This window comes from Poecilia formosa, unplaced genomic scaffold (assembly GCF_000485575.1).
Source record: "Poecilia formosa unplaced genomic scaffold, Poecilia_formosa-5.1.2 Scaffold77, whole genome shotgun sequence".
In the NCBI taxonomy this organism is placed as follows: domain Eukaryota; kingdom Metazoa; phylum Chordata; class Actinopteri; order Cyprinodontiformes; family Poeciliidae; genus Poecilia; species Poecilia formosa.
In genome coordinates, this window is record NW_006800016.1 from 2,082,646 (window position 1) to 2,094,337 (window position 11,692).

At 39.4% G+C, this 11,692-nt stretch overlaps 2 long non-coding RNA genes across 2 annotated transcripts in view; one reads left to right on the top strand and one right to left on the bottom strand.

Moving 5' to 3' along the window:
* The window catches only part of LOC107836697 (uncharacterized), a 6,536-nt gene extending 5,250 nt beyond the window's left edge, over positions 1-1,286 (top strand). Inside the window, exons 2-3 of the long non-coding RNA XR_001662640.1 lie at positions 5-9; positions 747-1,286. This is a non-coding gene — a long non-coding RNA (uncharacterized LOC107836697). The remainder of the gene's footprint in view (positions 1-4; positions 10-746) is intronic.
* The window catches only part of LOC107836698 (uncharacterized), a 14,645-nt gene extending 3,163 nt beyond the window's left edge, over positions 1-11,482 (bottom strand). Inside the window, exon 1 of the long non-coding RNA XR_001662641.1 lies at positions 8,944-11,482. This is a non-coding gene — a long non-coding RNA (uncharacterized LOC107836698). The remainder of the gene's footprint in view (positions 1-8,943) is intronic.
* Between the last annotated feature and the right edge of the window lie 210 nt (positions 11,483-11,692).

Sequence of the window (11,692 nt, forward strand, 5' to 3'; positions counted from 1 at the left end):
ACAGAAGAGGTAAAAAGTATATGGATGAAAAAAGGCAGACAATTCACCTCCTATGAGTATTTTTCTTTTTCTTACATGACTGAACAAGACACATGTACACACCTAATGAAAGAAAAACTAAAAACTGAATAAATGAAAAAGGAGGGAAGAAAGAAAAAACAAGAAAAATAAATAAATAAATAAATAAATGAATAAATAATTAAATAAAAAAAAAATAAGGAAAGGTGTGGGGTGGGGTGTATCACTCAATCTGGGTGAAGAAGAGTGAAGACAGTGAAATAATGTCATGAAAGGGCGTTACAGAATTTAGTGGAGTTGCCTTTCACTGAATATCTAATCCTCTCCAATTTTAGAAAGGACATGGTGTCTTTAAGCCACTGACCGCTAGAGGGTGGTTTAGTTAATTTCCAATGAAAAAGAAGATGGCGTCTTGCCAATAAGGAAGTAAATGCTAAACTATCCAATTGATTAGAAGTGAACTGCTTGTAGTCAACTGGGAGCCCAAATATGGCAACATGGGGAGAGGGTTTAATGACCACTGAAAGTATCTTTGACATTGTATCAAAGTAAGTCTGCCAAAAACTATGGAGTGATGAACAGGAATAAAACATGTGAGTTAATTTACAGGAAGGTGCACGATATTTGTCACAATTGTCAGAAACGGAGGAGAAGAATTGCGACAAACGAGTTTTAGAGATATGAACCCTAAAGAGAACTTTAAACTGTATAAAAGAGACGCATCCAAGAAACGAATGCATCACCCAGTCCAAATTTCCTTAAAACTGCAAATAAGTAATCCCATTCAACTCTGTCGAACGCTTTCTCAGCGTCGACCGAGATCAAGACTTCCGGTATTTCAATACGACTTCTGGTATTTCAATGGTAGTTTTAGAATAAATACTGTTCAGGAGTGTACGGATATTAAAAAATAGTTGCCTCCCCTTAACTAATCCAGTTTGCTCATGTGAAACAATAGTTGTTACTATACTTTCCAGACGACGTGCCAAAGCTTTAGCAAGGATGGTTGCGTCAAATCTTAACATTCCTCCGAAACAAACTTGGGTCAACGGAGCGGAAGACCTAAGAAGAAAACTTCACCCAAACCAGGCTCCAATATTTTGTTACTTGCCTCAATTGCATTGGGACTGCCACCTATTATGAAGTAAATGGAACAGCCTGTATAGATAGAAACCTACCTCCCTACCTGTCTGTCTGCTGGATTAGCTCCATCCATCAGACAAACCTAGATTCTGGTGAATATAGTACCGTTGTATGGAAACAAAGGTAATAGCAGGGATGTGACCCTGCAACCTTCTCAACGACAGATGAAACCAATCTCACCTACCAGAGACAGACCATCTATTCATACCTACCTACCATGGTGAGTGTATACGTGTGTGTGTGTGTGTGTGTGTGTGTGTGTGTGTGTGTGTGTGGGTGTGTGTGTGTGTGTGTGTGCGTGTGTGTGTTTGTGTGAGAGAGTGGGATGATAATACCCATCCATTCACACTCCTGCTGGTGATGCAACTCAATGCCTCACTGTGCCTAAAAGCTATTATATGTCAGGACTGAATTTGTGTGTTTTCAGCTGTTTGTGTGAGTGTGTGTGTAACTTCAAACCTGTGTCTCAGAGCAGATATTTTATCACCCGCTCAGCTCTGAAAGCCAATTTGCTGTCTGATGGCTGTTGTTTGAATTTCAGTCGCCATCTCAAAAAATGATCTCGTGTGACTTTGAATGAACTTGTAAATACTCATGTTTCTCCAGGAAGTGTCTGATGCCTCTTTCGAGACCATTTTACATAGATCTTTTATTTTTTTTTATGCAAAACTGAATCAGATAGTATAAATGGGAGAGTATGACTTTGAGTTTTATTTGCTCATAACAGAAATAAAGTCCTGTAACTGTAAATAAATAAATAAAAAACAAAAAACAAAAAAACAACTGCTTACTTGTTCTGAATTGTCTAAATTATAGTGGTAGAGAGGAGTTTATATCAATAATTCAGAGGCTTTATGAGAAAGACCACCTCCAATAACTGCTGTTTTACTGCGTGTCTCCAAGCCATTTTTATATATTGGATACACTGCAGAGAAAGAAAAGAGATAATTGGATTGAGTTTTGGGGTAAAACAAAAGTTACAGGCGCAGTATGTGTGAATGTGTCGGTTTAGACTTATTGTTTCTTTTTCTTTTTTTGCAACTCTGGTCCACTGTGTCCTTGAAGAAGAACAACTTTTCACTGATTCTGACAGATAAAAAATAAATAAATAAATAAATAAAACATAAATAATCTCTGATTTACCCTGCAAACTTGAATGTGTCCATTGCCCTCAGATACATGTGTGTATATATAAGGAACAGATTGAGACAAATGCACATGGAGAGAAAGAGCCACCACCCCAAGTGCACCTGCAGACATACATTCAGATGCAGAGTTAGTGTTTTGAGGGAGTGTGATGGTAAATGAGGTGGGAATTGAAGAGTCTGAGATGTTGGAACATTCCTTCCCCTGGGAACCTTTACAGCAGCCTGACAAAGACCAGATGGATCAGGACAGACGAAACCAAAGCTTTAGAGTCACAGCAGAAAACGCCCCCTGGTGGCCAGAATATGATATTTTTGTAACCCCAAGGACAGTGGGGGTGGGGGGGCATGGGAGTAGAATTTTTCTCTTTTTATTTTTGCTATATTAAAAAAACAACACCATTTTAGTTCACTTTTATAGAACAAAATATGAAGTTCATAGATTGGGGTGAAGTTAAATAACCAGTCAGCACATATTATTTCTACATATTTTAAGGTATCTAATACAAAACATAAGAAAATACCAAAAGTGTCACGATCTGTGAATGCTACGTGTTTTTGTTTCTCACTTGTTTTTGCATACGGGTTATTTTGGGTTGTTTATTATTGTCATCAAGGTTTTTCTCTGTAGATTCATTCCTTTGTGTCTCTTCGCTGATTAGAGGAGAAGTCAGATGGTAGTTGAATCAGAGTAGACAGGATGCTTCAATTCTAATTTGTAGATGTTCTTAACAAGGAGTCAATGGGCCAGCAAAAGACCCAAAGCCCACATACTGATACCTGTTTGGACGTCTGGACAGGATTCAAACTAAACAAGCTGGTTAGGGTTGGTAATAGGCCATCGTCTGGCTTCAAATTTGGGTATAAGGTGAAGATCAACAAATATTTTCACCTTTGGCCAATTTAAAGTGTGCAGTAACACAGCATTCCATTGTTTTGTTCTGGTACCTGTTCTGAAACTTGTAGTAAGTAACATTAGTCAGCACTAACTCAGCAGGATAAAGTTCCAGATACAGGACATGGTATTTTTCTTTTATGGCCACGGCTACTATTATTATCCGTGGCTTGTGACTGCTGTAGCAGGTCACTTAATTCTATTGGAGATGCATAAAGCCTTCCTCTCCTCCACCAGACTCCATTACAATCGGGTCTTATCTTCTCTAATATGCTCTGCTGTTAATGAACAATCAGTCCTGTTAATGTCCTGCTAATTAATGGCCCATCAGCCTCTTCAGAGTGGTAATTAAGTGCCATTTGAGGCGTCTAATTGGCATGATTTCTCACTGCATCAAGTCAAGCCTGACCCTCTTGGGACACAGGAAGTGAGTTATAGCGTCGTCATCCAAGTGTAGGACTTTCACAAAGAATGCTGACTTGCTCATTTAAGGAACAGAATCCTCTCGCTAAACTAAGCAGTCGCCAACTAGGAGAGAGTGTCGCTTGACCAACATTGTGAGGGGGACAAAACTGTCAAGCCTGAAAGAAGCAGTTCTCTGCAGAGAAGAAGACGTCTTTTTAATCAACACTTCCCGAGCCGTAGAGTAAGATCTGTTGTTGCTGTGAATATAATTATTGAACATTAGGATTAGAATGGAAGAAGTCCATTATAAACTGTAACAACCTTCTTGGATTTGAATATTACTCATTTTTATTACGCAGTTATAAACTCATAACAGTTAAGATCGCTGTTGTTGCCGCCAATGCATCTGAGAAGGGTTATAAGGCTGTTTCTAAACTATTAAATTCATAATCCTAAACTGAAATTAGATCCGTCCATCTGAGCACAGACTCTGACCAGCTTCACCTGACCCTGCTACGCTTCATCACAACATGATCCTGCCACAGTGGTTGCTGTGGTATGTTTACGTAAAGCTCTTGGGTTGATTATTTTTTATTTTTATTTTTGTATTTTTGATAATTTGTTATCTGTGTTTGGCCTCGGTTATTTCTTGTTTTCAGATTTCTTGCTGTGATTTAGATCAGCCATTTTTGTCTTTTCTTTTTGACCAGCTGTTTTCTTTGTAATTGTTTATTTCAGCTACGTCACATTTTTTGTTTATACCTTGTGCTCAAGTATCCTGTATTTCTTTGTAGAGTTTTGTTCTGCTCATTCCCAAGCTTTCCTCTTTCCTCTCTCCTTTCCTGTTCCTCTCTCTCTCTCTCCCTCAGCCTGCCTTCTTCTCACTCCTCACAGCTGCACTCTGTTTCTAATTAGCACCAGTCCATTGTTCTACTAATCGAGTTCCCAGTATTTTACCTTCCCTCTTCAACTCAGAACTTGCTGGTTTCTTCCCATTTTCTCATCTCCTGGTCTCTGTTTGTGCTGCTTCTCTTGTTCCCTGTGTTTTACTTTTGGTTATGTTAAGCTGTTCCAGCTACACTCTTCATTAAGCATTTCATCACCAACTTCCCATCTTGAGTGGGAGTCCAACCATCACTAAAACCATGACCGCTTGGGCTCATGTACAGTAACAACTTTCCTCCACAAATAGTGTTTTGCATGTTGACCAAAAGGTTTCTGTCTCTGACCAGACCACCATTTTCCACTTATTGTGTCTCTTATGTGGCTTTTGATAACGTAGCTGAACTTCCTAGGTAACTTTTAACAAAAAGCATTCCTTTTGTTCCTCTTTCATAAAATTCTCATTTTTTGGAGTGCACATCTAATTATAATCCTGTCAAATGATTCTCTTTCTTAAATTGTGGATCTTTTTAGGTCATCTAGAGTTTTTTTTTTAATGGTTGCAGATTATGTATTTAACAGAACTCTGTGAGAGGATTAAAGCTCGTAACATTGTTTTATAACCCAATCAGGCTTTAAAATTCTCCCTGACCTGTGTGCTGTGTTCACTGGTCTTCATAATGATGTCCATTCACTGCGCCACCCTTTCTGATGGTCTGTTACATAAAATCCCAGTGAAACACATTGAAATTCTGGTTGTGAAAAACTTTGACAGGTATGGATACTTTTAGAAGGCACTGCATGAGCTGTAAGAAATAAAGAGGCATTATTAAGATGCACAATTCAAAGTAGCTTCCCTTTCTAAATAAAATTGAGACAAGTGGCTTGTCATCCATACACTGCCAGTAAATAAGGCTACCAAACAAGCTTCACACATGGCTGATGAGGAGCTCCTTCACTAATGAGGAAGAAATACTTAAGAGAGCAGAAGTTTCAGCAAACATGGGTTCAAATCCAGACACAATCGTGATGCAGACTCACATGGCTGGCTGCTAGCTGTGAGAAACTTGGTTAATTAGACTGACTCTTAAAAAGAAAAGGAGAAGCCAAAGGTTTGGGGCAAACTTTGAGCAAAGAGCAGGCTCGATATAATACAAGCTAACAGTGAGAGGTGGCAGTTTTCACTCACATATGGCTGAGTGGTTGCTTCAAGCTGTTGGATAATGAGTAAAAAGAAAAAGGGGGGATGGAAGGATAGGCAGGCGGATGAGGATGAGCGATGAGAGAGAAGGTGGCTGCAGAAAAGACATGGGAAGGAGAGGATGGGGGAGACAGGGGTGAGGTGCTTCTTATAATGAGGGGACTGAAGAGACAAACACCTGAGTTGAGATTGAGCGAGAGAAGGTTGGAGGCAAATAAAGACTCCAATTGGCAACTCCTGTACACACACACACACACACACACACACACACACACACACGCACACACGCAATCAGGCCCACACTCCGATGCACAGAGTATACCAGTTGCTTGAAGCACCTTTGGATAATAAGAAACACAATAAGGTGGTTTTTATAATGAGAAACAACAGCTGAACCACCGATGGCAGAGAGAGGAGGAGAGTGAAGTGAGATGGTGCCAACGGACAGCTCCACTTACTGTACAAAACAAGGCTCTGCACTGAAATGGGAAGCTGCCTTATGACACCCATACTTAAAAATGGTCTTTAAAAATGTCTTAGTAAGTGGAGAAATGTAATGCATTCCTGACTAGTACATGACAGATACACTAATGGAGAAAAAAACTGTGCAGCATATTGTGGTGTAACCTGGCAGAACAAACACAGAGAAGTACAACATGATTCAGTTGTGCCATTATCATTAAAGCAACAGATCAGGTGCTTGTTGGCATCACCTTTTATGAAGAAGTTATCTTCAGAGTCAACCACCAGTAAATGCTGAAGGACCTGAGGGCATTGAGTGTTATACTGGTACTTGAAACATGAGAAAAACAACATGGGATGTGCTTTTAGTGATACATTTTTGTGTTATTCAAAGTATTTTCCATAATGAGTGCCCCATATTTCTGCCCAGTTATAATGGAAAATGTAAAAAAAAAAAAAAAAAAAAAAAGCCTGGTGCGAACGAATGAAAAGCTACATATGTATGAAAGCTACATGTTAGGGATTTTTTGGTATTATCATTTTGTTATTACTTTAGTTCATATTCAGTCTAATGTTAATCAGTATTATTGTGGTTTTTAGTTTAAAGTGTTCTCTTCCTTATGTGTGTATAAACTGACCTGCAGGTCACGACTGTCTGTTCCTCTTCGAGTGAGACAGTTAACTCTGTGTTTCTCAGACCTTAAATTCTTATCAACCGGAATACCTCCTAACTTAGGTTGTCTTATGTTTATCTTCCTTCTTCTTTGTTGACAGTTTGACCGAGATTTGAACCGGGCTCAGACCGTAGATCAGATATCACACCTGGAACTGGGTTGCTAGTTGTTTGGGTTAAATGTTTTACGACCTCTGTTGTTTTTCTTGGTTGCTCCCTGTGGCTGTTCTGCTTTGACAATAAAACAGGGGCTCACGCGGAAGCAGACCAGAACGCTCTGTGAACGGCTCAGAGGAGCGGTTGGCGGAGTCTTCTCCTTTTGCAAAAGCTTGGTCATAAAATTCATATACGTTGTCTGTGGTTCTTTTATGTAGGTTCGAGAAAAATACGTACCACCACGTATCATCTTAGTATGTTGCTCAATCCTACAGTCAAACTTGTGGACAAGGAAAAACAAAAGGTTTTGGGACCGGAGAGGAAAATGTTCTGGGTTGCATAGTTAAAATGCACCATGATTTTTTTTTTTTTCCAACTACAATGGCATTTACAGTTAAAGAGAGACTGTAATGGCAGCTGCAGCTGCCTCTGTGTGTGATGTCACATCCGCTGTGCAATATGTGCAGATCTCTCAACAGCTGCCAGCTAAAACACTAGCCATTAATTTCATGACATTCAAAGTAAAATGTTTATGAAGCAAAAAAAACCCCAAAACATTTCTGTAATTTTTGTCTGCACAACATTTTCTTGAAACTGCACAAAAAGCTGAATTATCAACCTCTTGCATCAAAATGGAGAGTTCGCTAAGTATGAAAAATCCTTTGCAGAAAAATAGCATGTTTTCTGAAGAATGTGTGTGTTGAGTCATGCATATCTTTTTATATCTTGCATATATGTCTGCATAAAGATATATATATAGTGCTATGCTGTCTTATATAATATTAACACAGCAGTTCAGAAAAGGAAGCATGGGGGTTGTAGCGTGATGAGTTGGGACTGCTTTGCTCCTTTAGGACCTGTGTGACTTGCCTTAATTGATTAAACCATGAAATCTGCACTTTGCTAGAAAATCCTACAGAGGAATGTCCAACTATCAGTTTCTGACCTGGGTTACATGCAGGGCAATTACCTAGAGCATGTCACCAATTCCACCTCTAAATGGCAAAAAAAATAAAAAAAATAAAAAATAAAATAAACAAATGTTTAACAACTAATTGCCTGATCAATGCCTGGAGTTAAATTTGATTGAGGTGCTTTAGCATGTCTCATCACTTTGACAGGTAGAGGCTCTATGTTTAAAAGGAGGCATGACAACAAAATGAGATTGCAGTGGCTTTATTTAAGAATTGCATAACACATTTGCACCAACATGACAGAAATGGTGTTCTCCAGGAGCCTTTAAACAGCACCTGCTGGTGCATTCATCTCCTTTTGCTACTTCACTTTGCTGAGGAGACACCAGGAAAGGTAAAAGTTCATTCAAACAATTGTTAAGTTCAAATTGAGCCAACAGAAATCCTAAGAAACAAACAAATTGACACTTTTACCCACATTCCTCTGGTACAGGAAGGATGACCAGTCCTCCTCGCCTGCATGAAACTAACTAAATGTCAAAATGTCACTGAAATAAAGAATTGAAACAAGAAAAAATTGGTTTGCAAATCAATTAAACACAACATGATATCAATCTTATTTCATGAGTGATGGTCTTCATCACATGCCTCAAATAAGTTGGTCATGAAAAATCTCTCCAGTGTTGTTGGAGTTTAAGAAATTCTGCAAAGAAGAGTGGGACAGCATTTATCCACAGTGATGTAAAGAACTGTCAAATATTACAAAAAGCATGATGGCGGCTGTTGCTGCAAAGAGTGGCACGACCAGGTATGGGGTTTGGTGTAGTAAATCTTTCACAGGCAGGTTGGATTGGATGACGAAATTATTTGATGCTTTTTTTTTTATTTCCTCTGGTAATCTTTTTTTGAATATGAAAAAATTGATGGAAAAGAAAAAGCAACAACTGACAAACTGAAGAAATCTGTTTACTGAATAGTATGTGTGTGTGTGTAGGTGTGTGTGCGTGCGTGTGTGTGTGTGTCTTTGATCAGGAAGCACTCTAACCTACCTCTTTTTTTTTCTCTCTCCTGGATAAGCACTTTGTTGTCCTTGGGAGACTGCTGGTGCTTGGCTTCTCATGCACACTCGCCAGGCGCTGTTCCACTGAGCTGTGCACGTGAGGTGACCTTCCTTTGCCTCTGGCTCTGTCACGCTTCTGTGGACTACAAACACACACTCGCGCACACACGCACGCACATGCACCTGCGGAGCCTCGAGGTAGCACACACAGAGTCCCCAGCGAATGTTTCAAACTGACATTCTGTGTTGTTCACTTTAATGGACCAATAGAAACACAAACTACCACATTTACCCAGATGAACCGCCACACATTAAACGTGCCTCTCTTCACGCTCACACACAGTCACTTGGGCACGCAGCGCTTTACCAGGTAACATCCTCCATTTCCATCTCCAGAGGTTTTTACCAGATGTCGGTCACGTAGGTGTCTTGGCAAAAACATTCACCTTTCACCCTCGAAATCTTAAATCTGCACAGTTCAACCCCCTGCGCAGCAGAGTTTGTCAGTGTGAGATGGTGGGGAAGATGCAGCCAATGCTGTAAAACTGTCAGAAATCTGTGTGTAATGTCTAGCCAACCCTACATGTTGCACATTCACTGCAAGGAGAAGGGGCGTCCCTGTTCTCATGTGGCGACAGGGTTAGTGATAAAGCTGTCTAGTCCTTCAATCTGAGATTTTTGCATCACAACAAAAATGTTGTGGGTGCATCATAAAGCCTCACTGGGTCCATTCTGTTTGGTATAACTAACTACATCCATCAACAACCTTGCAAATGTTACACTCGGATGCCTTAAACAAGCTAAGCACATAAAACCATGATAAACTAAACCAGTGTTAAACTAATCAGCATCAGTTTGTCTCACATTGGCTTCTGGTTGCGGATTGACACCAGTAAAGTAAAAGCAGGTTAACAATTAAATGTGGGGTTCAGATTTAGGTTAAACACTGGAGAGGATCTTATAAAATTATTGGGTTTAATTGGGACACTTTCATAAAACCTTGCTTCCTTCACCCGAAGCACAATCTTAGCCTAAAAATAAAACATTTCTTCCATTTCATTTCTTCTGTCTTAGCATAATATTGTGTTGCACAGTTTGGTAGAAATTTGTATTTTCAGCAGCTGCTGCCCTTCACACTTTTATCCCTTGAACAAAAACTGATTATGTGTTAAAAATGAGACTTTCAGCTGCTTTCATTTGCTGTGTCTTCCACAGCCACTGGTTGGTAATATAAAGTATTCTGGTGACAGCATGGTTTTGACACACACCAGTGTGTCTCAAAGTCACACCGCTGGTCTGAGTCAGTGCTGAAACATCCGAATGCTGCTTGAATTTTTAGTTTTCTTGACTGGACTCGCCACAGAGGGCTTTTATGTTCCCGGATTTTCTCTCTGTTCGGTCTCGGAAGTCATGGCGAAAATGTTTCAGACATTTCCTCCTTCCTCCTCTCCAGATATACGCCACATAAATATTTGTCTTACGAACTTAAATTTGAGCTGGAGACTTTGCAGTGCGTATTTCTGAAGACTGGATATGGAAATGACAAATTCATTGTGAGCTGCAAGCCCAAACTTGACTGATAAGAAAAAGTTGTAAAAATGTGTGTGAGCGCTATCCAGGCCTAATATATCTGTGTCAGACAGAAATCATGTGCCTTGGTTAGACAGATCTTAATGACAGAAATGGTGTTGGGTGTGTGATGGCTGTTCTCTCAGCCCAGATGTTGACCTCACTGTGCAGGCAGCAGAAAATCACCTGAGGTGTCAACGTGGTTATCGGGTCTGTACTGACAGATGCTCATTAGAACATACAAGCAGAAATGCACAAACCTAGCTTTTCTCACACATACTGGGTGATGACTTCACAGTTTCTTGACTTGTAGAAAACCTTCTTAACACTGAATGTTGCACATATGGAAACTGGTCAGAGGACGACTTAAGAGTCTTTTTTTTTTTTTTTTTCCTTTGCAGATTTACATTTTTGCCAAATATAGGTCTGGTCAGATCGCAATGCCTGAATCTATCCAGGTAATTTTAAATTTACCCAATGTGTAACTATTTCACTTCACAGTTTTTGGTTGTAGTGCTTGTAATATTTCAGGTTACATGGTGTTGCAGTGAACCACATAGACACCGTAAGACACCATAGACACCATTTAAATCTACATATCCAATCCTAACATGAGATGTGACAGAATAATCTCGTGCTCACACTCACTCCCTTGTCGGCTCCGGAGTTTCTCTACCCGGTTTTCACTCTTGAACAGACTGAAACACATCTGCTGCCACGTCAGGTTTAAATATCTGCCTCTAAATCTGGAGAAAAATGTGTAATCAGATTGTGGAGATGCTTTGATGTCGACCGCAGTGGGAGAGCGGACTAGTAAAAGCAAAGGAGATGGACTTCAACAGAAAGAGCAAGTAATTTGTTCAAAGTGTTGCTGCGTTGAAAAGAAAAAGTAATTCAACAGGTCTAAATGGAAAATGAGAATGTACATTGGCAAGCAGTAAAAAGGAAAGTGATTTTCAATCATGAAACAAATACATTTATTAAAGAAATATGCATGAGACATACTTGGTTTATTTGCAAACCTTCCCTGCTATAATTTTCTTAAGCTATATAATATTGTCCTGGATCTTGAGTTGAATATTTACATTGAACGTTATTTATTTATATTTTTCCCGTTTTAATCCATTGGCTAAATTCTAACTGTAATTCTTTGGTATTTCTTGTTTTTA